This window comes from Stegodyphus dumicola, chromosome X2 (genome assembly GCF_044657685.1).
Source record: "Stegodyphus dumicola isolate Sdum_Otavi_A_Nest chromosome X2, ASM4465768v1".
NCBI classification, from domain to species: domain Eukaryota; kingdom Metazoa; phylum Arthropoda; class Arachnida; order Araneae; family Eresidae; genus Stegodyphus; species Stegodyphus dumicola.
The window spans coordinates 175631817-175658737 of NC_140781.1; the positions used below are offsets into that span (position 1 = coordinate 175631817).

The following is a 26921-nucleotide window of genomic DNA, read 5'->3' on the forward strand; positions in this document are numbered from 1 at the left end:
GTTTTTCTATTACACTAAGAGATGGACCTAAAGTGCTTTTCCATTTCCCGTAGTTTTAAGTGAGCATTCCCTTTGTGTGATAAGATCACACAAGCGGAAGAATGCGTGACATCCTAATGACAAATTAGTTGTCAATCACCTCTTTTCATTTTCGCTGCATTCTAAGATTTTGGAAAACATGAAGCAACAGGAGTTTTTCGGGGCTAACATGCCAGCCACATTTGACCCCTACAATTGTGTAAAGTTTTGACGCCAGACGACAATTGTGAAATCGATGAGTCTTTCTCCTGGGAAAGGATGAAGTGCTGAAATTAAAATTTTAGCTAAACAGAGACGAATGAAACTCGAGTAGAGTAAACAAAGAATAAAAAAAAAAAAAAAAAAAAAATATGTACTTTTATTCAGTCCTAGTGAATGGTCAGTAAACGTTCCCCTCATGAACATAATATTGAATCCTAAACAACATGGAAATTAATCATAAAAAAAAATATTATATCAGAAACTGCTATAATATAAGAAATTCTGTCATCTCACACAGTAGAAAAGGAGAAGACTGGCGCTGCATCGACTGGCATGGTACCCTCAGAATGGGTGCTGGTATATATTATATACCGGTCTTAAAATCGTATAAATAATCTGCTAATTATCCCTTCTGACTGAAATGAAGTAAATATATAAGATTCAGCATGTGTGCGTCATATGCTCGCAGAGTTTGAATTTTTTCTTCGCCTCCAACAGAATTTATGAATCTTCAAACATGATACCTTGGAACGAGGTATATTAATTTCATAATTGCAAACTATTGAGCATTCATAGTGCTGCCATTTAGAATCAAAAGGAAACACTAGAAACTTACGATTTCAATTTTTGATGTATAAAAATTAGCATTTTTTAGGAGGTTAAAAAACTGAGAAACAACCGGTATATTTTATACACGGGTGCTCTTTAAAGGGTTAAAGTGACTGCATATTATGTTTAAAAAAATACTCCGAGCGTGTATGCATAATTTCATTTAGAAAGCTCCCCCTTCTTTCCGATCCAAATGATGAAACAGATTAAATTAAAAAGAAATAAAACAATAATTTAAAATATAATAATTTTATAAGGAAGGGGGGTATGCAAGTGAAAGCAGAACAGAACGATTACGAGAAAGTCGGAGATCCGGGAATGAAATAACCAGGTACTACTCAGGTAAACCAAAAAACACGGTCCTTTGAGTAAGCGGCCCAATGATGTCGGAGAATTTTTGTCCGAAGATGTTGGATGATGCCTTTTTGCGAAACATTACGGACCTTTTTTACTTTTCATATATTCGAAAATCGGCATAATGTTATCCTCGAGGTAGCGCACCTGCGCGGGAGCCTGTTTTGAAAGTCAACGTGTCGCCTGAACCGAGAATTTTGTTCGCTACAATTGTACTTCATTTTCAGCATTTCCCGGAACCCTCTCCGTTACCTACCCAAACAAGTTTTAAACAAGGTCAAAAAGCCGTACCGATGCGCATGTAATCGGCATGTGCATATTATCGGAGGTAGCTTTTACATATTATATGTATTATTAGAAACAGAAAAAAGTGTTATTTATGTTTTGATTTCATTGCTGAAATGAATAATTTTTATGTGACGCTAAAAACAAAAGAATATTAAAATTGAATAAAATATTTGGCACTTGAAAGTGATTTAAATTTCAATAATAAACTAAAGTCTAAAACAGTGATTCTCAACCTTTTCTTGTCGCGGCACACAGAGACAAAAAAAAAATTTAAAGTTGTTTACTTACTTATAATACAGTGTGTAAAATAGTTTATGATAATAATTTTGAATGTAAAATAAAATATGTACTACAAAAACAGCAGTACGTGTACTAAGAGATTAATTACAAGTTAACAATAAGAATACTTTTAATGAGAAATTTGAGCTTGATATTTTTAACAATTTCATTTATATTCGGTCGTAAAAATGACAATGCTACTCTCATATCGTCTTCTACATTTAACAGTCTCGATCTTTTTTTTTTTTTTCCTTTTTATGTTGGTCAATACTGAAAATCCGAATTCACACAAAAAAAGATGTAGACTGTAATAATATTTTTAAAGCTTTTTTGGCCATTATGGGATAATCGCATCTAATGTTAATCCAAAATGGATTAATTGATTCTTCCGACTATTTTAAAATTAAATCTCGATTATTAGAAAGCGAAATTAGTTCTTCCTCTTCGTTCAAAGTTAATTCAAATACAGAAGTCTTCGGCACCAAAATCGGCTTGGATACCACAATTGGCGTGCATATTATGTCTTAAAAACTGAATTTTGCCAATTCTCATGTGTACCGTATACTAGGATTAAACCCATTATAATTTTTAATATATGCATTTCTAAAATTTGGCGGCACAATGGTATAGAATCACTGATCTAAAAGAAATATTACTATTATGTTTTTTGTTTTGTTCGTATTTGTGCATTTTGCAAATTAAGGATCTAAGAGCAATGACATTAAATGTTAAAATAGTTGTATTAAAATAATGGCAGACCTAATAAATTAAAAAAACTTAATTTCGATTAAGATCTACGGCAACTTTCTTCTACAGCTCTATTCACCAAGGAATACCACGAGGGGATAGCGATATAAAATTTGCTTTCATCAAGTTAAAAATTGAATTTCTTAAGGATGAAAGCCTTCATGCCGAGAAATCATTACGAGTAATGGTGTATTTAATTACGGCAAAGCACACTAAGGCTATCTGCCAAAGGGAAGGGATGCCTTTCGTGGAGGACTTTCTAAGGGAAACTGGCTCGTATACACGTTACACATGAGGAAAACCACGAAAACACCCATGCAGCCAGCCCGTTCGCGGGATTCGAACCTCGGACCGAACTACCAGTGTTCAGCGACTTTACCGCTCGGCCGCTGGTGGGCCCATTACGAGTAAATTTGGTTTATTTAATTATAGCAAAGCACACTAGGGCTATCTGCCTGGGAATCCTTACGAAGGTTTCTGTCTTGAAGAATGGTTTAATTGTTTGGGTACCATTATGTAGCGGTCCCTTGCACCAACATCTGAATACGTAATCATGTATCAACTAGAAATGGGATATCAGTCACAGCTTGGCCTTACGAAAGGCGTGCTTGTTTTGTTTAAAACCCCTTGTCGCGCAGTGTTCGTGCCCCGAAAGGTTGGATTTATGGTTGGATACACTTAATAATACATGCACATACCAAAAAAAAAAAAAAAAAAAGAGGGGTCGCATTTCGCTTTGTGCTGGTGTCTGTGTTGGACGCAATTTCTATTTCATCTATTTCATTAAAAATGAGAAAACTTTTCCTCGGGCATAGGGTTGGAAAATCCTGCTCTAGAAAGCTCAGTGCTCGCGTCCTAAAACCGTTCACAATGGTGTTGACTGCTTTCAAATAGGAATGCTTATTTTTACCCGGATATAGAAATTCTTTGGATAAGAGGCTCTGAGAATCCGCTGAGTAATAAGTAAACAATACACAGTGAAAATGTCTGTCATTTCCAAGGATCTTTCTCTGAGCTCAACACGCTTGCTTTCTATACCAGTATTGTGATTTTATAAATTATTTTGTGCGGCCTAAATATAATGTAAATATATTTTGCTACAATTAAAAATAGAAATCGCGTAAAAGTGTTATTTAAATTTTAAATATTTTGGGACGAAATAGAATAAAATAAATAGAATGGGAAACGAAGCCCCCCCCCCCCATTAACATAAAAAACCACAATCTTCATGTGCCAGACGAAGGAAAGTTGGACATATGCCAGTAAAATGCAAATCCCAGCGGTGTACATTCTGTAGCACAAGGGAGAAACCTCACGGAACAAGATACATCTGCGAAACGTGCAATGTTGGTCTATGTATGTACCAAAAAAAAATCAAACATGCTTTCGAACAGTTTTACAAACAAACTTTATTCTTTGACATTTAAAAAAAAAATCACTGTTTTTTTTAATCCATTTATTGGAACGTCCTTATTATCTACGTTCTTGTGTTTTCACTGCTATAGAAAAATTGTATAAATGTTTATTTTTTCAGACGACTTTACTTTGTAAAATAATGCAAATCTTAAATACAATTTCTTTTTTTAATTCACAAATTTCGTCATTTATTGGAGAAATGCGCAAGGTAAAAAGTAAATTTCTTTTATCCTACTACCTCAGCAGTGGCGTAGCTAGGGTGGGGCAAGGGGGGACATCTGTCCCCCGGCGCAGCATTCAGGGGGCGCCAAATTGATGTTACGAAATTTTAGAATGAAATGTTTTCCGTTCTTGGCACAGAGAAGGGGGCGCAAAATCTTCAGTTGTCCCCGGGCGCTGAAAACCCTAGCTACGCTTCTGTACCTCAGTAGGTGTCAAAGCCCTAGACGCGTGCTGGTTTCACACTGCAAGCACCACCCACAGATCAATGAGCAAGAGTAGATTTTTTTAATTCACATATTATTTATTTTTAGGATCATGAAATTCGATTTCTAGAGCTTTTAATTAAAACATTATAAAAATAGTATCGCGCGCATCAAAGAGTTAAGCAGGCAATAAATTGATATATTTGAAAAATCAAAGTATTTCTCATACATAGCACGCAAATTCATGCATTATCTTAAGTGTTTTAGTGCAAAATAAGGGTATATATTTTACACAGACGGTTGTTTGATTTATTAAAGTAATTAAAATAATTTAAGTTAAAAATGAAACCTATGTATGTGGCATATATTTAGTAAATTCATACAATGTATGCAACATTATTTGAACTCCTGTAATAGTACTTAAACTGTTTAAAAATGTAAAGAAAAATTTTAGTTTGAGTTTCTTATTACCTTTACCATAAATTTCATTGTCATTTATATAATATACTTTTGATTCGGTTTATTTAATCATGATAAAGCATCGAGGGCTATCTGCCTAAGGGAAACGATGCCTTCGTGAACGACTTTCTAAAGTAAACTAGATCGTATATACGTTACACATGGGGGGAAACCACGAAAACGTCCATGCAGCCAGCTAGTTCGCGGGATTCGAACCTCGGACCAAACTCCCAGTGTTCAGCGATCTTTTCCGCTCGGCCCCTGGTGGGCCTATAATACACTTTTAATGATTAGATTAAAATTTATGACCTATGTCTGAACTATCTGAAACAGATTAGTTACAAGAAAAAACTGTACAAGCTATAAGAAATAACTGCTTACAAGCATGTATGTTGATGAACTGTGGAACAGATTTATTATACCCAGCAGAAAATTATCACATAATAATTTAAGCCGAGAAAGTAAATTATTCTCTAAAACAAACAAAAATATGTATTAAAAATGTTTTTATTTAATTTTTAATATCCTTCGCGCGGTTTTTTTTTTATTAATACTTAAATTTAAAAAGTACTTTTTGTTTAGGTTTTGTTGTTTTATTATATATTATATAGAATATTCTATTATGTAAGGCCTTTTAGTACTGTTAAACATAACAATTACTGAAATGTACAACTGTATTATTAATGAAAACCTTTTTAAAAATCTCAATCAAAAGTTTACACTGTATTTAATATTAACAGAAAAGCACATGTATAATTTTAACACTTAGAGTTATCTTTTAAACAAAATTTTTTGCACGAATTGTTGCAAGGTCTATTTTGCAATAAATATTGTTCTTTTAGTTCCCTTTTTTTGCAATAACTAGAATATTTTGCAATCATATTTTCTTTAATCGTTAATTAATCTTGTTTACATTTTTATTAATACATATGTTTAACTTATTCAAAAATTAAATGAATATTACTACAAAAGAAAATATACAATCAATGAAATATTTATTGTAAATACAGCATTTTAATTACCAGTATCTTCAAATTAAAAAAAAAAAATTAAGTGCTATTTAACTAATTTCCCTCGAATGTCATACCAGTCACAATCGCTCCTATTAGCATTATTTAACTTTCGAATCTCATAAGAAAATATTTAAAACTTGTGAATATATTTTCGTTTAATAAATGAACTGATTCAATATTTATGAATTCGACATTTTGAACACTTTATGGAGTTTGAAATTTTAAAATAATTTCACGCTTAAAGTGAGTCATATGAAATGTTATTGCCAAATCTCAAACATGTGATGCTACATTGGGGACAGCTTCCTTTAATTCAGAAAAGGCTGAACTGCCAAGTAATTCTTGAAGTTGCTTCAGCACATGTAATTGGATAATTATCAGAAATTTTATCTGTCCATAACGTTATCAGTGGAGAAATTTCCCATTGTAAATAATCAGCAGATATCTAAATTCATGCTATCGCTACTAACTGAATTGCAGTAAAGTAAGAAATTTTCCTCCGCGAAAGAAATTTAATTTAGTTTCCGAATCAATTTGCAAAACTGCATGAAATAAAACGCGACAAAAAAGAATGCTGTGAAAACGTAAGAATAACTTTATTTTTATTTAATTTTGTTAAGAGCCGCCAACTTATAAAGGTCATTTTTCTCAACAAAACGAAAATAAATTAGAATATTCGGTGGATTTGCACAAATTAGCACATTCTTTCAAGGAAGAAAGAGGAGGGTCAGAGAAAAAGAAAAGATTTATTTTTACATTTCTGAAACCTTGTTGTAAAAGTGCAAAAACGCGAATATTAATTTTGAGGTTTAAGATCACTCTGTTAAAAGATTTTAGGATGGAAAGCATCATTTTTGTCACTTCCTTTATATGCAATGAGATACAAACTTCACATGAAAGATGTTTGCCGTAATGTTAGTTTACTAATAAATTTTCAAAGGAATTATGAGTTTTTAACTATCTCAGTACTACACTAAGTCGAATACAGGACGGTATTTTTCTCCCTAAAATAGTAGGCCCACCAAACAGTAAAACAGCTGAATAGTGGTAGTTCAACTTGTAACTCAAATTCTAGAGACGGAGCCGGCTGCACAGTCCTCGTGACATTTCCTATATGTTTTCCTTAGGCAGATTAATCTCGAGTGCTTTGCCATAATCTAAATAATCCTAATCCCTTAAAATAGCCTTTTGAAAACTAGACTTACATGAATAGTTTCACACTTAAAGGAAATATTAAAATAATTTTCCACCTGCTGTTACATTTCATACTCAAAGAAAACATATTTATTTAAAAATTAGATAAAGGTATGGTATTCAGTCCATTTAATCGTAATTCTTGCAAAAATAGCTATTTAATCAATATTATCGATCAATTATTACTATAGAATTTTCGTTTAGTTCTTAACGAGTAAAATACGATTTTAGAAAATGACAATTTTACGTACCTTTTTAAACAATTAAATGCATAAGTTGTTTTCTATACTCTACTAATAACAGTAAATTACGTTAAAAATATAGTTTCAGAAAAATAAATACAATATAAAAATTCATTATTACCGCTAATAATTGACGAAAGCAAGGCACACAAGGGCTATTTGCCTTAGAAATTTTGCTGGTACTCTTCTCTGTTATTGGGACTGGATTCAGGAATGTATGTATGTATGCACGCGTGTGTGTGTCTATGTGCATGTACGTGTGTGTATACACGCACATGCATACGTATATAGATGTACACAGATATACGCGCACAGATATACACATACATCCATACATATCGGAACCCTGTCCTGATAACAGAAGAGTACCATTTTGCTTTCGTGGAAGACTTCCTATGAGAATCTGTCGGGTACCTATGTTATGCATGTAGGGGAAAATGCAACACAATTAGCCCATTCACAGGGAAACGATTTACCAGTATTCAGTGGTGATTCTTTGGTTAAGAACCCACTAGTGGCCAAGTGAGAAGACGACTGAACACTGATAGTTCGACTCGAAATCAAATCCCCTCATATGGACTAGCTGCTTGGGCGTTTTCTTGCATCTCCTCATCCGATAAGATGAATATTAAGCCCATAGAAATTCTTTTTCCAAACTATCCCGCTTTAGGCAGGTAGTCCTGGTGTGCTGTGCGATAATCCTAATAATTCAATACAATCCTTTGTTAGATTTTAAAATATAAGACACTACACAATTTACGTGTATGCACGTCAAAATGCATTCAAATTTTAATACGAAATTTAAAGCACCTTTACATGCATTGAGAAATCAACCAATACACAATTATCTCAAGCACATTAGAGCAATTCTTTAAAGTACTTTAAAAGGACCTTATGAATTAAAAATTATATTCCGAAAAATGCATAACCAGTGCTTCGTTTAATCATGTTTTAAAGTTCACGAGTTTCATAGTATGCTAGATAAAGCATGTCTTGAAATTAATTAATACTAATCTTACTCCATGTACTCATACCATTACAGAAAGAAATGTGTATCTTAAGAAAAAGGAAAAAAACATTTTTAATAAGAAAAATATATTATAATTCTATTTAACCTGACAGCAATTCCATATTAATAATGCCATTTCTATAATCATTACTGCACGAATTCCTATAAGTAAGAACTGTATGTATAAGTAAAGACTCTATGTGCATATATTTAACTATAAGAATTTATTAGGAAACAATATTATAATTTTTATTTATAAATTGACGCCGTATGCGCTTTGCACCAAAGGAAAGCATTAGTTTACATGTACTTAACAATACTGGAATGTTGAAAAGAATATATTTTTATTCCAAAAGTTTCTTTTATTTTGCATTTGGAAATACGAATTTATCATCTTTCATCATTTGGATGACTGATTTCGGTGCTCTTAAGAAGATGAAGTATTTAGAAAGTTGCAAAATAAAAAAAAGGTACCGAAATGGAAAAACAAAACTTCAGTTTTTTATAAAGGAGGAACAGCCTACAAAGAAGTCTAATTAAAAAAAAAAAAAGAGGGGAAACAACCAGCAAATATTAAAAAAAAAAAAAAAAAAAAAAAAACTGCGCTTCTTCACCAGAAATCTTCCACAGCTTGCTGGATGGACCAATTACCATGTGAGTGCCTCTGCGGAAGTGTGATAATTCTTGAGTTGAAATGAAGTCAAATACTTCCTCTAATAATAACTCTACGATAAGAAATTCATGCTTTAAACGCATAAGTTGTATCAACAGTTTTACAAACTATATGTGGATTGTTCTGTCAATTTGTGAACGTAAACCAGTTGAAGAAGCTTAAAGTAATTTATGGTTCTGCGAGGCATATTTGAGAGAATGCGTTCGTAATCAATGGTCTGATTCTCGACAGAACTTTGATAAACTCTTTAACAACACATTGACACGTGTTTCATTTAAGCTGTTCTCAGCAGAATATCTTCACGGATGTAAAGCAGTATCATTTTAACTTATTTTCACAAAATCTTCTTAGTGCATTCTTTTTTAAATTGCGGCCATGCGGTAAAATTGCTGACCACTGGTAGTTCCGTCCTGGGTTCGATTCCAGGCGAATGGGCTGACTGCGTAGGCACTTTCGTGTTTTTCCCGTGTATATGAGCCAGCTTTCCTTAAACAGTCCTCCACGGAGGCATCCTGCCCCTTAGGGCTAGATAAGCTTTGCCAAAATAAATCTTTTCAAAACTAATTTAATAGCGTATTTTTCGAATCAAGGAGAATAAACGTTAGTAACAAAGAATTTTTTTCAAAAATCCTTTTCCTAGTTTCTGTCAGGAAAAGTCAACATAAAAAGATTTCATGCTTATAAAACCCTTCAGCATTAATTACCTTTATTTATTTTATTATTTTATTCAAATTTTTAAATGCTTGAATTATTTTCGAAACAACGCTCTAGTCTCTTTCAAAAAAATTTCATGACTTTATTTAATGCATAAGAAAGGCGAAATTTTAACAAATTTGGTGTGCTCGCCTTTTTTATGAAATAAATTGATTAGAGAAATTTCTTCAAAAATATAGCATTTAAAAAGTATCAAATACGAAAAAAAAATTTTTTTTTACTTTTATTATTCGATATTTTTACTTAACAATGCTATTTCGCACTTTGAATACACGCATTCAATATAAATTAAGGACAAATTTTAGACTCTTATTATCAAAAGAGTGCCAAAGTACCTAATATGCCATATCAAGCCAATTATAATTTATATAACATTAAATATATCTTAAAGTATTTAAACTTTGCCATTGTAAACTATTTTTATAACTTACATAGTTACAATAATATGTCATATCATACAGTTTCATTTCACAGTTAAAATAAATTGTGAAAAAGAAAAATTATAAAGAAAAATTATAAAGAAAGTATTATATTGCATTATCCACGGATATAATTAAATACAAATACATTATTAAAAGTAAATGTAATGATCCATATTTTATATTATTATTTTACGAAAAATCAAATTATTACTTACACAGACATTTACTTAAAAAATGGTATTTTTTATGACACATTTGTAGCTATCAAACTGATTTTAATTATATTACAGAGCATATAGTGAATATGCATAATAAGAAATCGAATAAATAAGAATAATGTTTACCAAAAGAAAATATAAATGTAAGCAACACAATTAATATTGAAACATACCATTCACTTGCTATCCGAATTTTAGTTCATTTCTAGCATTGTTCCAGATGCAAATTCAGACACTGAAATGAAATTACATTCAAGTACACAATTGTTGAATGGTTTTTCAAATATCCACAAAATATATATACATCCAAAAATGTTTGAGTTAATAACATAGGAAACCTAGTAATTTACTGCTAGTTCAGTTTTTTTATCATTTTAAGCAGTTCAAGGATTCATAAAAATATATATGCGTTCATCCAAAACAGAGTTTAAGAAAATGAATAATTTCCTTCAGATGAAGTGGAACGTTCCGATTCAGCTAACGTAGAGGTCTGAGAAAATGTCAAAACTGATGTTTGCATTGCTGCTAGCCGCTTTCTGTCATATACCTCACGATAGCACGTAACTAATTGAAACAACCCCCGCTTAAATGCTGATGTTCGCTCTAAGTTCGGATCATTTTCGTCTAGAAGTTGAGTGGCTAAGTCCAAATAATAAAAGAATTTAGCAAGTGTTTCTGTTCCTAGAACTTTATTGTGTTGTTGTAATTCTTCATTATCTTCTTCAGTTAATCTGGCTACATCTAACAGAATTACCTCTTCACCAGTGTATTCTTCCTGGTGCGATCGTATAAGTTCAGCAATATCCTTTTTGTCAACATCAAAAAACCCTGCTTGTGCTGCTAATTGTAATATATCGTCTTTAATTTTGTTTAAATCCTTCTCAAAACTTCGGTGGTCGTAGACGTATTTTGGCAAAAGATTTTTCCAACAGCGATTCATATCGCTTTTAGTAAGCTTAGTCAGAGCGGTGTCTATATTTTCAATTCCAATTTTAATGTTGTAATTCTCCCACACTTCTTTGACTGCTATTTTGTCAATGCTTCCTAAATTAGTTGCGATGCATTGCATCAGTTGTAGTAGATAATAATGCTGAAAAGAAGTTATAACACCTTGATCCATTGGATGAAAAGTAGAAGGAATATTTGGTGGCAAAAATATAATACGTATATTGTCACAATATTCTTCGAGGTCTAAAGGATGATAAGGAGAAATATCAAGAATAAGTAAAGATTTGTTGACAAAATGATTTTTCGCATTATATTTATCTATGAAAGGTGAAAGGTACTCTACTATGTAGTCGAGGAAAATTTTTTTTGTAATCAAAACTTTCCGATTAGAATGCCAAATCACTGGTAATGTTTTCTTACATAAACCTTTCAATGCCCTTGGATTTTCAGTATGATACACAAGTAGAGGTTTTAATCTGACATCACCTTCAAGGTTTCCTCCAATGAGTAAAGTTAGCCTGTCTTTAGATGCTTTATAACCCGTAGCATTTTTTTCGTGCTTGGAAATAAATGTCCGAGATGGCATTCTTTTCCAAAAAAGGCCAGTTTCACGTAAACTAAATATCTGTTTTGGAGAATATCCTTCTTTATCTACAAGAAGTTGTAGTTTTGCTGGAAAATCTTTTTCTTCTTCAAATTCTGTTGATGGTGCTGTATCATCACGGATCTGAAGGAAAGAACGCTTTTTGAAACGTTCGAACCACCCGTGACTAGCTTTAAAAGATATCTGTTTAGCTTCTTCATCACCCTCTTCTTCGGCTTCTTTTTTCAGTTTGGCAAACAAACTCAAAGCTTTTTCCCTGACGACTGTGAAACTCAAAGGAATATTACTTTCATCGTGACTGTGTATCCACACTCTTAACATTCTTTCAAGGTTTTCCATTATTTCAGCTCTACTTTTAGTGATTCGTAAAAGACTACCACCCCCCACAATTGTTTCTGCCCTTTTTTTCCACTCCTCTTTCTGAGAAAGTATAGTACTGATAGTTGAAGAAGCTAAATTCATACTGACACTAACTTCTTTTGGCCTATACCCTTCTTCTATCTTTTTAATAATTTCTATTTTCTTAGCTAATGATATTGCTTTCCTTGGCCTCTTAGCTTTTGTAATACAATTTCCTGACATTTTAGCAGTTTTAGGACCCATGACTGCTCTGATTTCGAATAAATAATTCTTGGGAAAGCGAGAAAACGAAACTATTTGAAGCGCACGAAAAGCGAAAGCCAATAGCTAACCCGAGGTCACAGCTACGAAAAGCAGTCGCTATCTTCGGAATAAACACCCGACTTTGACTGTATTCACCCGCTGCGTTCGAATTTACGAGCTACGCGCCCTTCTCCTCCGAACGTTCTCTTTTCCGAATCGATTTTCCCCGGCAAAGCGGAAATACGACTTTGGAAACTACGATGGGGAAAAAGGCGCTCTTCCTTCGGTTATACGAAAACATGGATCACTACCATTCGAATAGTGTGGGATGTGTGTGTTTTAGACTCAACCATTCGAATAGTGGAGGGTATTACGTTTTCGGACAGCCGCTATCTAGAACGAAACTTGTTTGCACCTGGTACTTAAAAAGCGTCTCACGACTCAAGAGACTTCGCTTAGCTTCGTCGCTCGCCGAAAAGAGCGCCGTTTAAAAGTTGTTTACTTTCAGATAGATCTGCTAATGACATGTCTTTCCTAGTATCTATCGTACAGATGAAAAACGTACCTGTAAAAAGTTCATATTTACGTCATGTTTTTAATTTGTACGTAGCAGGTACGAAACAATATCACATAATTTGAAAATTATACTTCACATTTTCATTTTCTTCTTAGAATGGCTGTCCAATTTTTGAAAGACTTTTATGTAACATTTTCTTTTCAAAATTGTAAATAATGGACTGACTATATACTGACAATTTATGTATATTTAATCCCACATTACTCTAACCATTCCTTAAAAAATAAAAATAATGATGAAAAAAAAGGAATGATTTTTAATTGTTAATATTGAAACATTAAATCCAACCAGGTAGATAGGAACATTTTTAATACTGTTTGGAAGTATGCTGTGTTTACTATCACTATACCCGAAATATAAAGGAAAATAATTTAGCATGAAATGAGTAAAGCATACTGTTTCTAAAGATACTCTTTTTCTTTTCTTCACTCATGGAATGTTCGAAATATTCTTAATAATTAACACGAGAACTTTAATTTGTATGTACATATATGAACAAATTCAAGTACTGCAAGGTATAAAGAGGGGAGTTTATACCTTGTTATACTTTTCAGCGTCGGATAAATGTAAAAAGACCTGACCCATTAAGAGAATTTAAATAAATATCATCTAAAATAGCATTTAAAATAATTTAGAACTAAACTGAATGCTTTGAAATAATGGATAATCAGAAAAAAGGGAAGCATTTGTGTTGACTCTGTAATTAACAATTAATTTCATTTGTAAGCACTATGTGTAATGTGTATACGAGCCAGTATCCCTTAGAAAGTCCTCCACGAAGGCATCCCTCCCTTTAGGCAGATAGCCCTCGTGTGCTTTGCCATAATTGAATAATCCAATCCAATCCACTGTAAGCACTAGCTATTCCTTTGAAATGAAAGCAAATTACGTGACATATTCTATCTTTTGAAGCCATCTCTTCCGTTATTCAGATAACTCTTGCGTGCTTTACCTTAACTAACTATCCGACCATCTAATGATAAGTAACAAAAATTAATCGATTAAAAGAGCTTTGATAAACTAAGTTATAAAACTTTTAATAAGAAATTCATAAACACAGCCGCATTGTTAAAATTAAAAGCACTGCTCAACAGTGGCCTTTTTGTTTAGCAGTGTATAGGAAGACATCGAGGGTTATCTGACTGAGAAGAAGAATGCATGCTTGAAGAATTTTTTGAGGGAAAATTGCCCGAGTTCACGTTAAACATGGCGCAAAGCCACAAATGTCTTTGTAGCCAGCCTTTTCGGTGGGATTCAAACGTCCTCTTGGCCGCTGGGCGTTAAAAAAAAAGTTTAGATTAAATATAAAATGTGATAAGAGTAAATAAGGAAAAATTATGTATAAAAAAAATAGTATGAAAGCTGACAGATTTTTATATTACGGCCAAAGGGGCGTTTTTTTAACGTTTTGTGTGTTACCTTTATTTATTAAATATCATGTTCTTCGCACTTAAACCATGAAATTCAATTCAACAGTAATATCACAAAATATTTAAAAGAGCATATCTTTATTATTTCCCCTACAGAGTCTCAACCGCTGGAGATTTTTTTTTTTTTTTTTTTTTTTTTTTTCGTATAGAGTTGCCATTGCTCGCTTTGAAATCGTCGAGTTTCTTAATTAAAGACTCATAAATGCTTTACAAAATAGGAAATAAATAATAAAACAAATTCCAAATTTGGGCTTCCAGATGCCCATATTTGCGTGGAGACGTACGTTATTCAAAATCTGATGGCCCCTAGGTACCGTTGTTTTATCACAATGCGAGAAACATATACATTTATGCAGCTTCTTCATTACTTAATTCCGTTAACTATAATACAGGGCTCTAATATTTGGTGGCAATAATTTAAAAAGTGATTCGCCGTTTATAGTGAATCAACACAAAATGCCCAGACGAAATTAATAGCTCTTCTGGGCAAATTGTCCCTTTGAGCTAATAAGAGCAGGAGAATGAGAAGGCTACCCAGCTGGGAATGACGCCATCATAAAGTACTTTTCGAAAGTAAGTAAATTCGTGTATGTCTTTCACCCTCGCTGGAGAGCCATTAATGTACTCACCTGGTTAGTTTTTTCCCAGCTGGAACTAGATTTAAATGCCAAGAAAATCTCAAAATGCATAAATATTCTAAAAGTGAATTTAAAAGTAAGGTCATAATGATCACAATCATTTGACATTTTAAATTCCCGCATATTAATGTATATTCGGAACTCTTAAATAATACTATAATTTTTACTACTTAGTTTGATATTGTGTCTTTGCAAATATATGAATTCTGGGAGAACACCAGCATCGACACCGAGCAGTCTCCAGACCCCTATCCGATCTTCAAATTTTAGAAGCAAAGCGCTTCAATCTGTTCTCTCCCCGTCAGGTACTTATCTCTTTGGGAGAATATTCTTTACGGTTGTATCACAAGTCAGGCCCTAATGAGACTCTTTCAATAACTGGCAGCTCTAATGGGACTCTTTCAATAACTGGCAAGAGTAGGGATCACTATCATCTGCTGCAAACCAGTATACCGACCAAGCATCAAATAATACTATATAACAATACTTTCGTGTTCAAAATATCGATTTATATAACCTCTTCAAATCTTTTTTCCAGATTACCTCTATTAGACCGTCTCTCCTTTCTATGTCATGAAACAAAATCCACTTTTCTATTAGCGTTACAAAAATGTTGCATGCCTTAAAATAACATTCTTTCGTACTTGAATCTGTACAAATATTGGGTGAAAACTCCCTTTCTATGCTTCTACATTTCCCTTATTTGATAAATGCCCGCATTTAAGTCATTTATTTTAGAGATGGACCATTCGAATTCAGTGAATTTTCAAAATAATCGAGATTGGAAAACTCGAACTTTCGTTCTTTGCTTGCAATTCAAATCGGCGATGTCCAGTTGCAGTAGTGGAATTGAGCCGAAAATTAAATAGTGGGCTTTTAGCCGAAAATTCTCCCTCCACTTAATGAACCCATGGAGGTAGGAAGTAAGGTAGGGCATTCTTACATCCCTGAATGAACCCCACTTAAAGTCGTCGAATGCTCGATTTCCTTAGTTTAGTTGCACATTTGGCGATAACTTGCTAAACTTGGCTTATAATGAATAGCACTTTTTTCTTGACAGAGTAGTCGAAGAGCGGTGAAATACAATTCATGTGAATTTGATCATTTTTAAAATTAATTATAATTTAAAATCAAAGTGAAGGATACAAGTTAGTTTTACTATACTCTTTCAAGCACGAAATTGCCTAACAAATGTAAAATAAAATTTACATGGATTTGAGACTAATTAACAATAAACTGTAATCTAAACTTAAACTGAAAACAAAAATCTTTCGCACAGATTCACTTAAAACTAAGCTACAGGAATTCCTCGCATAGTCTGGCTAACCAGTCCCGTCATTATCCCACACTGTTTGAAATCGGACTATAACTGGGAAACTAAATGCATATAAAAAATGCTAATGTGTTCCCCAAAAATCTTTTTTTTTTTTTTCTTTCTGTTTTTCAAAAAATAATACGCAATTTATAAATTCAAATGCCTTTATTATGAATAATTTTTAAAAATGCATATTTATCGTAGTTCACATCTTCTTGTCTAAAAATATCTGCAGATGTTTTTCTAGCCTTCAGTCATTTCTCTGTGGCAACGAACTGTATCGTTTATTGTTAAATAAGTGTATATTGTCGCAACTAGATAAATTTTAAAAGCAAAATAAAAGTTGTTGATTAGAAAGAAACATTTCAAATAAACCGATAAGGATTCATAGTTTTTAATCAATGCTGCTGTTTATAAACAAAAATAAATCATTCTTATTGCTATTATTCTGCATTGAAAGAAGTACGTTTCTACTCCATACGAATTCTAAACTTTTCAACTTTGCACTGAAAATATTTTATTAGATTATAAAATCAAGTATTTTTTACGAATTTCCGTTTTAATCTGTTTATAATTACATATTTGATAACTGATTTTAAAAAGAGTGAACAGAATTCAAAAAGTGATGTTATAATCTTTATAATAACAAAAATAACTTTTAACTCAAGTTAAGAATTTTGTTATGTTATGTAAAGTATATAAGCGGAATTTTTTCTACTCTCAATCCATACACAGTTCTAAAAGAAGAATAAAAACCAGAGATATCGATAGCGTATGGTGAAGAGAAATTACAAATTACTTACTGAAAATATGTTTAAAATGCTACCAGCTTAGCACAGTTTTGCATAAAAAATTATCTTTCAGTTTTTTACGTAAAACTACATGGTGACCAAAATACAGAGGGCTAGCCACACCTAACCCTAAATCATTTGATTAATTCATAATGTTCAAAAAAATTCAAATATTAAACACAGTTTGCTTGATGTCATTCAATAAGATACATTGGTAGAGTGTATTCCTAACGCATATGTCTTCTAAAGCCGCCCACCCGGTATAATGGTTAGCGTCGCTCACTGCCGTGCCGAAGGGCCAGGGTTCGAATCCCGTAAAAGGCATGGATGTTTGTTAATGTGTAGTGTCGGTGCAGCATGGCGGTTCTCTAACTATGCGACGAGCCGAAAGTCCTCTCGTGTGATTTAGTGGAAGGGGAGAGGGGTGGGAGACTCTCGGTCCCGCCCCTCCCCGGGGTGCTCTCCATGAAAATTGGGGGCGGAACTGAGCTAAATCGCCCTGTCACCTGAAAGGTGCTCAAGGCTGTTGCCAACGACAGACGTAATCTAGCGCTCCTTGCCACGAGGACTTTCGTGGGCTAGGGCTGACTACGTCAGACAAGTGAGCATATGCAACAACATCATATATCTTCTACGCTGTCTCTATAATAGTTGATGTCTATTCTAAAAACAATTCCTTCAGAAACGAAATTTTCTGTCTTTCTTTATTACTTCGACAATGTAACGCGCTGTACGCATTTTGAAATAATTATACACATAATAATAATCAAAAGATTAACCCCTTAACTGCCGCGGGCGTATATATACGCCTTGCTCAGCCGATGCGTTAACTGCCCCAGGCGTATATATACGTCCTTCCAAACTGCTATCATTTGCTTTGCGCTGCTACACCTAAAATTATTCGCAAAGTTAACGCATCGGCTGCGCATCTGGGGCAGTTAACGCATCGGCTGAGCAAGGCGTATATATACGCCCGCGGCAGTTAAGGGGTTAAGTTACTGATTCGTATAAGCAAGCTTCGCAGCGAGAAGATATTTTCGTTTTACGAAGCGAGCCTCATGCAGCTCTTCAGTTTCATGGAGCAAATTTTGATGAACTGTAAAATTTCCGACCATAACGCAAAAAAATTATGATCAAATCTTATCAGTGCCTCGCAATTTTAGTTTGTTCGTTGAATAGCTTTTTGCAAAGGACTGTTTGCCTAAAGCGAGGATGCCTTACAGGGTCGGTTGGGGGGGGGACCTTTTAACTCTTTGTTACCTGACGGGACTTTAAAAGTTCCATCAATAAAATGGCTCAATTGTGTCTCGATGAGACTTTTAAGCCTCAATTTTAATTTTTTTTTTTTTTTTTAAGCATTGAGAAACTTATAACATTTTTGTAAGTTTAATGTGACATGTTTCTCATGCATAAAGAAATATAATAAAAGAGTTACAAACTTTTTTTTTCAAAAAGTAAAGTAATTTGGAAACTGGCTCCTATTCACGTTGCACATGGAGAAACGTAAGAAAACGGCCATGCAACCAGCTAATTCGGAAGCCTCGCATTTTCTGGAATGATGAAAATTTTAATAAACTGAAATTCAGTTTTGGAAACATTACTCTCGCAAAAAAATGTGTAGAAAGATAAGTTGATCTTATCTCTTAGAAACATATTTTTATAAACTTCACTACTCAGTCTTTTGAGCGGCTTTTTCATTTGATTGGAATACTTTACATAATTAATGAAACGACTTTTTTTCTTCTTTGGTATACAAACATTTTATATATAATTTCCTTTTCCCGAGATAAATGAGTTCGAATCAGTCTTCCAAAGTTCAGTTTTAGAAATTTTTTTTTCCCCAAACTGTTTGCAGTGTCTTTAAAAGCTTTAACAATCCATTAATACTGATAGCAATTTCTGTGCCTAACGGTGAAATATCAAATATAAGATTGAACTAAAAATGTCAAAATGCAGCCATATTTACCATAAATGTTACGTTTGTTGATTCATTTCATTTTTAAATAATAATTATAATTTATAACACATATCAGGGAAACAATTTTTATATTTTCTGCTATGAAATTTAATTTAGTAAAATAACCATAAATTAAAATGAAAGAATAATCTTCCGAGAATAAAATCTGAAAGCTTTACCGCTTTTTTTAAGTAGTAAGTCGAAAACAGAAATATTAAGCTAGCTGAATAACAAATTACTTCTAACACTTATTAAGGACGGGGGTTATTTATAAATCCAAGCATTTTAGTTTGCCTCAACTTAATTTGTATGGATTTTTTTAAAAATCAAAATTACAAAGAAGAAAATTTTCGTCTTTCCAATTCTAAATAAATCGTATTGTAAGCTGATCGAAAGAGAATAACTTAAGTAGTCTGCTCTGTGGAAGTTAGTGCTATTAATTAATATACTAATTTTGGCAAACGGTCGCCAAATTTAAGCCAATTAAAGACATCGCATTTAAGAAAAAGTTAACTCCCGAATAAAAGGCGGCCAAAGTTGTGGGTCTTTGCTAGGTGGGGAGCGTTTGTTCACTTGGAACCTACTTCATTTCCCTTTCCGTGTGGGGACACCAAGCCTTCGAATCTTTCCAATCTCCCCCTCGTCTCAAAAAAAAAAAAAAAAAAAAAAAAAAAACTGCTCAAGGTTTAAATTTCTTTCTTCCAGGGCCGGAACTTTCGCTTGTTAAGCGTTTATCGGGAAAAGCTGAGACACTCGGTCATTTAAGCGAAACCTTGAGCGTAAGAAATGCGAGAGAAATTAAATGGTTCGATAAAGGGGGAGGGGAAGCACTCACTGTTTCTGAGATAAAATTGGTTTGTATATTTAATTAAAGTAATCAAGGGCTATCTGCGTAAGGGAAGGGATGCCTTCCTGGAGGGCTTTCTAAGGGAAACTGGCTTGTAGCCACGTTACACATAGGGAAAACCACAAAAATGTCCATGCAGCCAGCCCGTTCGCAGGATTGGAACCCTGGACCGAACTACCAGTGTTCAGCGACTTTACCGCTCTGCTCGAGATACGCTCGAGATAAAATTGAGAGATTGCATATATTACATAAAACAAATAAAGAGCGTAGGCTATAATGTCATTTAAGATTTCAAGAATGAAATATTTCCTCAACGCATGAAGTTAATTCTATTAAAAAGCCGTCTGATCACGGAGAAAGTTACTGCTACTTTAGAATAAGCACTTCGTAGTCGTTTTCATGTTAGCGGCCTGAGGTGTAGTTGCGCCTGAGGTGTAGTTGCGGTAACGACAGCGGCGGAAGATGACTGAGTTCCGGCCTACCCCCACTTCATTTCCGTTTGACGCATTTCGCTTACTAAGAAGGGCACGAATGAAGGCTGGTGTGAACCATAATTTCAGATGAGGTGGAGAACGTTAAATGCTGTGCGGTGACAGCCACACGCGTTGCGATCGTAAATGAGGAAAGATCGAAAAACCTTTTGCAGTGTTTATTTTAAAGTAACAGATTATGAAAGGAGAAAGAGAGTTAAACAACAACAATCAAACACACTTTCTCTGGGATCCGAACTCGTTTGGCTGCATGGGCATTTTCGTGGTTTTCCCCATGTGTAACGTGTATACGAGCCAGTTCCCCTTAGAAAGTCCTCCACGAAGGCATCTCTGCCTCTAGGCAAATAGCCCTCGTGTACTTTGCCATAATTAAATAATAATCCCATCCCGAACCCGTTCCGAATAATATGGCAGCCAGCACAGATAAATACCATATCGAATAGGGCGGGAATTTAGAAAGAAAGAGTAGTTTTATTGAAGTGCAATAAAAACGTTCATTAAGAGAACGGGATTGTTGCAATTTCAGCGGTACCTGAATCATGAATAGCTCTTCTGAGCGGCCCTGATGGTGGCACTGTGAAATCAGCCTATATGCGGTCAAGTTGTTAATTTACAACCCATTTTTTCACGCGGGGAGCTGAAAAGGAGGCATAATCTTGCTCGGGATCTTTAAAAAATATGAGGGTCGTTTAAACATCTAACTTCTTTACATTCAGTTTTATACAGAGGAAAATACAAATTGTATTCTTCGAGTAAATGTAATTTTGTACAATAAAATGTATTATTGAACGATAAACTGTAAGGAAAATAACATCTTTTTTTTTTTTTTTAAATCCATAGGAGTAGAAAGACAGATATTTGTTACATCAATGAATTTGTAGTAAATATTGAGTTTTTCATTTCGAATACTATGTTACATGTATGCGAAGTAGCTGAGTATCTGAGAAAACAGTCATAACCCAAATGGCTTTCAACCTTTTCACGTCTAAAGGACTGTTTTTCAATTACATTGTGGTCGCTGCTGTTTAGTTAATTTTCTAATGACATATAAATAATGATTGTTTTTATTTGAGACTTATGAATAAAATAACGAAAACTATACTGCGGAAAATTTTTAGAATGAAGTTAAATAATACTGAAAAATACATTATTGATGCACTTTTGGGTTTTATATGTAGTAGTTAATATGGAATCCTTAACATTATATATATCTATGTATAGGTATATATAAACGGAACAAAATATAGAACAAGGTATAAAATATCAAAAAAAAAATCTTTATTATACAAAGTTCATTACCATACGTATATTTACGTAATATCAATATAAATAGTTAGGTTTCGTACATATATAATTTATTTTTATATTTTGTATTATATTCAGTGTTGTATATGTATCTGAAGTTTAATTTTATTTGTTCTCCTTTTTGGTTACGACTTTAAGTGAGAAAGAATTGCCTTCATAGGGATTAAATTATATGCAATCGATTAAAATCCGACTTTTCCTTTCTTTTAATAATCATATATATTTATATACTATAAATATACATAAAATATAGCAGTTTGTTAAGCTACATATTTATATATGTATTGTTTGGTCTGATTTGTTTGATTATAGCAAAGCATTCGACGGCTATTTGCCTAAGGGTAAGGATGCCTTATGGAGAGCTTTCTAAACAAAAACTGACTCGTATGCACGTTACACATGGGGAAAACCACAAAAACGCAAATACAGCCAACCCGTTTACCGGGATTCGAACCCCGGATCGACCTACCAGCATTCAACGATTTTACCGCTCAGCCGGATAGTGAGCCACACACACATCCACAAATATACATTAAATCATATTTACATGTCTTTTATAAAGTATAATTCAGTGGAATTTAATCATAAACATAAAAATAGTCTACGGAATTACTTCACTTCGTAGACTTTTTGTAAGCTTCGCGATATTTTTTAAAGAGAATCTCAATGCTAGTTCCATTTCCAAGCCGTTTATTTACCTTATTTTTTATGCTTTGAATTATATAGAGAGAATTATTTCACGTGATTATAGCTGAAAATGCAATTTTTTTAGTGAAGAATTTAAGGATAAGAAGAGAATTAATTCCTTTTCTAATTATTCTTGAAGCATTATATACAAAATTTTTAATATGTAATTAAAAAAAGGCACATTAATAGAGATCACTGAACTAAGGTGCTCGATAGAAGACAGATTAATTAGCTACTAAATTTTGATTTTCATTCAGTAAAAATGAATTCATCTGCTTCTATAAGAAAGCAAATATTCAAAAAATGTTTTTTATATTCTCGCAGTCATAATATTTTTCTTAAATATTCAGCTAATTCATATTCAAATATTCCAATCCATTATAATTAGTAATAAATCGATATAGTAAATAAACAATTAAAATAAATTAAATGGAATTTTTACTTCAAAACTTTTCGCATCCTATACAATTTGTTTTCATTCTAGTACCATGTACATCCTTATATACATTACTGACTTACAGTGAAGAATAGAGAACTCTGTAGAATACATTTAGTAAAATGAGACCTAAAAACGCTTTTCTTTTACAATATATCTCCCCTTATGATCCCTAACGCACCTGCTTATTTTTCCCTTCGCAATTAACGTCAAGTTCCCCTCTTGACCGCATTCGAGACGCCACCGGCACTGTAACTGTATTTTTATGAACTCTTAATAGAAAAACAGTTTTTTTATTTTTCTTAGTTTCCTGGAGAAAGCTTAATGTTACATGTTTAGTTTTTATTTATGTTGTTCTTCCATTAGCGAGAACTTGCCGACTTCGGCTTGGCTGCTACTAAGGCCAGAAGGGGTGGTCATTTTATTATGGAGGCACCTAATAGGTGGGCCACCTTTGCCTCGTATGAAGGGGACGGACAGTTACAACCATGCCTTCTCCAGGATTCGAACTCGGGCACTTTGGTATCGCAGTCGGCTCCCCCTATATCGTCTGTGCGGCCTGTTTAATTTTTATCAATGTTTTAACTTGGGAAATGATCCACCCTCCCTTCTCTTACTTGCTGTTATTTAAAGAGATTCTAGAAGACTCTACTCAAACTCAATTATTGTTATTGGAATATTAATTTTCAAATTTTGCTGAGAAAATAAATCTTAATAAATAAATTTAGATTTATTTTTAAAAGTTGTATTCTTAGATAAGTTTTCGGTTAAATGCTGATTTCAAAACTTTTAAAATTCGTTTTTTTTTTTTTTCACATTCTTCTTCTTATTAGTATTATTATTACTTTTATATCAAGGATTCGAGAGCCTTTTAGGATTCGCATTCAAAACAGTTTAGGATATCACCTGTAATTTTCTTAATACAACAATCCCGCACCTCGTAGAAATAGCCAATAGTGCTTTCCGTAATTCATCATTTTATTAAACGGTAAATTGGCAGGGTTGGTTAGGGGGTAGGTAAACAGATATAGAGATATGAATTGTTATTTTAGCCCCCTACCTCCCCGGTGGCTGTGTAGCTTAAGATCGCTGAACCCAGTAGTTCGATTCTAGTTTCAAATCCTGTGTCGTATCCATGTTACACCTAGGAAAAACCACGAATACACTCATGCAGTTGAACCGTTCGCCTGGAATCGAACCGTCCAGGCGAACGGAATGGTATCGCTGAACACTGGTAGTTTGATCTGGTGAGCGGCTAATCGGTCAAACAATAACAGAGATTTTATTACTCATATAAAATGAAATATTTAAAAAATGATTAAGAAACAGACCATCATAATAAGACATCTTTGACGAGTAAGTTTTTATTTGCTGTTACAGTAATACTTAGCATATGAATAAAAACTTCCGATTTGCATTGTAAGAGTATTATTGTTCAAATGATGGTGTTATGAAATTAAGGCAAAAACTACGGGGAGGGATATCTGGCTTCGTTCAGGACTTCCTGAGGGAAACTGGCTCGTATACACACGTTACACTTGGGGAAAACCACGAAAACGCCCATCCCGTTCGTGGGATTCGAACCTCGGACCGAACTACCAGTGTTCAGCGACTTTACCGCTCGGCCGCTGGTGGGCGTTCAAATGATGGAATAATATCAGAAGGATAACTTCAAACCAGAACATTTTATTATGTATAAATATAACCCGTATATTTTGTGCAAATAAAGTAAAAAAGGGTTGCACATTATATGTATGAAGTACTAAACTATAACTTATGATAATGATAAAAAGGCATTTGATTGTAACAACAGTTTGAGAAAAATCCACTACCCAAAGAGTTCAAGTTCATAACAGCAGATATAGTAACGACTTCTTCAGAATTCCGCAAAATTAAAGAAGCTGTTAAAGGTAAATGCATTTGGAAAACGCCTAACTCGCTCTTCGGGAAAGAGATCTGTACTTACAAGTTTTCAAAAGAGTTACTACTTCGCATGAGAAGCTGTTTGTCTGATGTAGTAAACTTAGCCGTAGCATGTACGTTGTAAGGGGGAAATTATGGATTCGAAGCTGGTATTTCTTCTCTCTTTTTCAATATTGTTTTTATTAATTCTTTTAACATCCTGCCCTCTCCCTTTTTGTTTTCAGAACATTTTATTTATATAAAGCATTTTTAAATAAATGACGCAAAGCGTGTAATGAACTTTCTATGGCATAAGATAAAAAAAATATAATTACAGGAATACATTTTTCTGTACATATTTCCTTTCCCTCCCTTTTTTTTTTTTTTTTTTTTTTTTCCCGGCCTATTTCCTTTCCCATTTTCAGTTTTTTTGCATATCTGCTTTTCTTTTCTTTTTTTTTTTCCCCCCATTTATTTGCCTTGTGCAGAAAAGAAAAGTCAAAATATTATAGTGCTCCCCCCTCCCCCATTCTGGGGGCAGAAGGGACACAGAAATAGAAATTTTTTTTCTGAAAAACCCATGACACATGTTCCCTTTCCTCTCTCTTGAAAACTAGCAATTTTTACAATCAAATTAAATTTAAAAAATATTAAACAGAGTAAAAAAAAATCTGTAGAAATTATGATAGTAAAAATAAACTGATGTATACAGTATAATTGTGGAGTTTTCTACATGTGTAGCGTAAGCTAGCTTCCCTTAGAAAGTCTGCCAATTAGGCATGTCATATATTTGGCAGACAGCCCTCTCGCGCTTTGCTAGCTCGATTGCAAACAAAATTTAAAACAAATAAAAAGTATAATTTAAAATCAACCTGCTTGATCAGTATGAAGGTTACTGATGCTTGTTGCCATATTGTTGTATGCCTGGGTTAGAAATGCGGGGAAGTCCCGAATGTTAGTAGGTGTATAATGTCTGTGCGATATGGAGGCATTTAAAACACTGACGAGGTGGAAGTCCTCACGAGAGGTTTGGTGGTAGGGGAAAGAAGGGTGTGAGACCCTTGGATCCGTCCCTGGGGTGTTCTCCATCAAAAATGGGACATAACTTTTCATTTCTCTTAGATGTAATTCGATCGTCGCTTGTAGTGTACCCTGGGCAATACTCTTTGCGATAACACGGCTAAACGACTGACGGGTATTGGCATTCTCTATGAATACATTAAGTTGCCGGTGTCCGGCAATTTACGATAGCAACACTTTGAAACAAACAAGAAATGTAGTTGTAATTTCAAAACCATAGTAATGCGAAATATTTCTCTTACAATAATGTTCATATTAAATTTTTTTAATATTACTTAGGTAAATAAAGATATATGCCTTCACATCACCAATCAATACATGCTGAAAAAGATAAAAAAGACAAAAAATGAAATGTTATAAACAACGTAAAAATGACAAATTTAAAAATCCGATGACGCAATTTTTAGAGTGGGACAAATCATGTCATTCACTACGTAATATTCTGAAATATTTTGTGTTTCAAATATTAAATCACGTTACTTATTCATTGCTCACAGTTTGTATCATGTTATACTTTAAATATATACAAGGATATATTGGTATATTCCGAACATTTTTGCACTTTTTGTAGCAGTATTCTATTAACCCTCTGAGCGTCATGAGATTTTTGGTCACTTCGTATATATGAGCTTATAATTTAAGAAATTTTCCTTTTTCTTACTCGCTTTAATATTTTAAATGTCATCTTAATGAATGTAATTTTTTGGAAATAGAGACTAAAATAAATAAGTAATTATACAAATTTTGCAAATAAATATTGTTTAAATACAGGTCTTCTTGGCAGATACAAAATTGCAAATAAATTTCTAGAAAACTCTGGCACAAAAGAAATATTATTCTTTTTGAAACTATTTGTATCACGGCATTGCTTGTGATAATCGTTTAAAAATATCATTTATAAATACGTTTTCTTGACCAAAGAAATTTTGAAAAGCCTAAAGGTATGATAACAATGATAAAAAAATCGTTGCATGCTTTTGAGAGTGGAATTCACGAATCCAAAAGCTC

The 26921-nt window shown here is 33.4% G+C and overlaps 1 protein-coding gene across 3 annotated transcripts in view; it reads right to left on the reverse strand.

Moving 5' to 3' along the window:
* LOC118202943 (acid-sensing ion channel 4-A-like) overlaps positions 1-26921 on the reverse strand; it is a 100077-nt gene that overhangs the window by 71367 nt on the left and 1789 nt on the right. Inside the window, exon 2 of one of the 3 annotated variants that reach the window (XM_035375178.2) lies at positions 10476-10537. The exons of 1 other annotated variant lie outside the window; for it this stretch is intronic. The gene's annotated coding sequence lies outside the window, so the exon portion shown is untranslated. Of the gene's footprint in view, positions 1-10475; positions 10605-26921 lie in introns of those variants that run through there. One more of the 3 variants, XM_035375159.2, reaches the window with a different exon arrangement.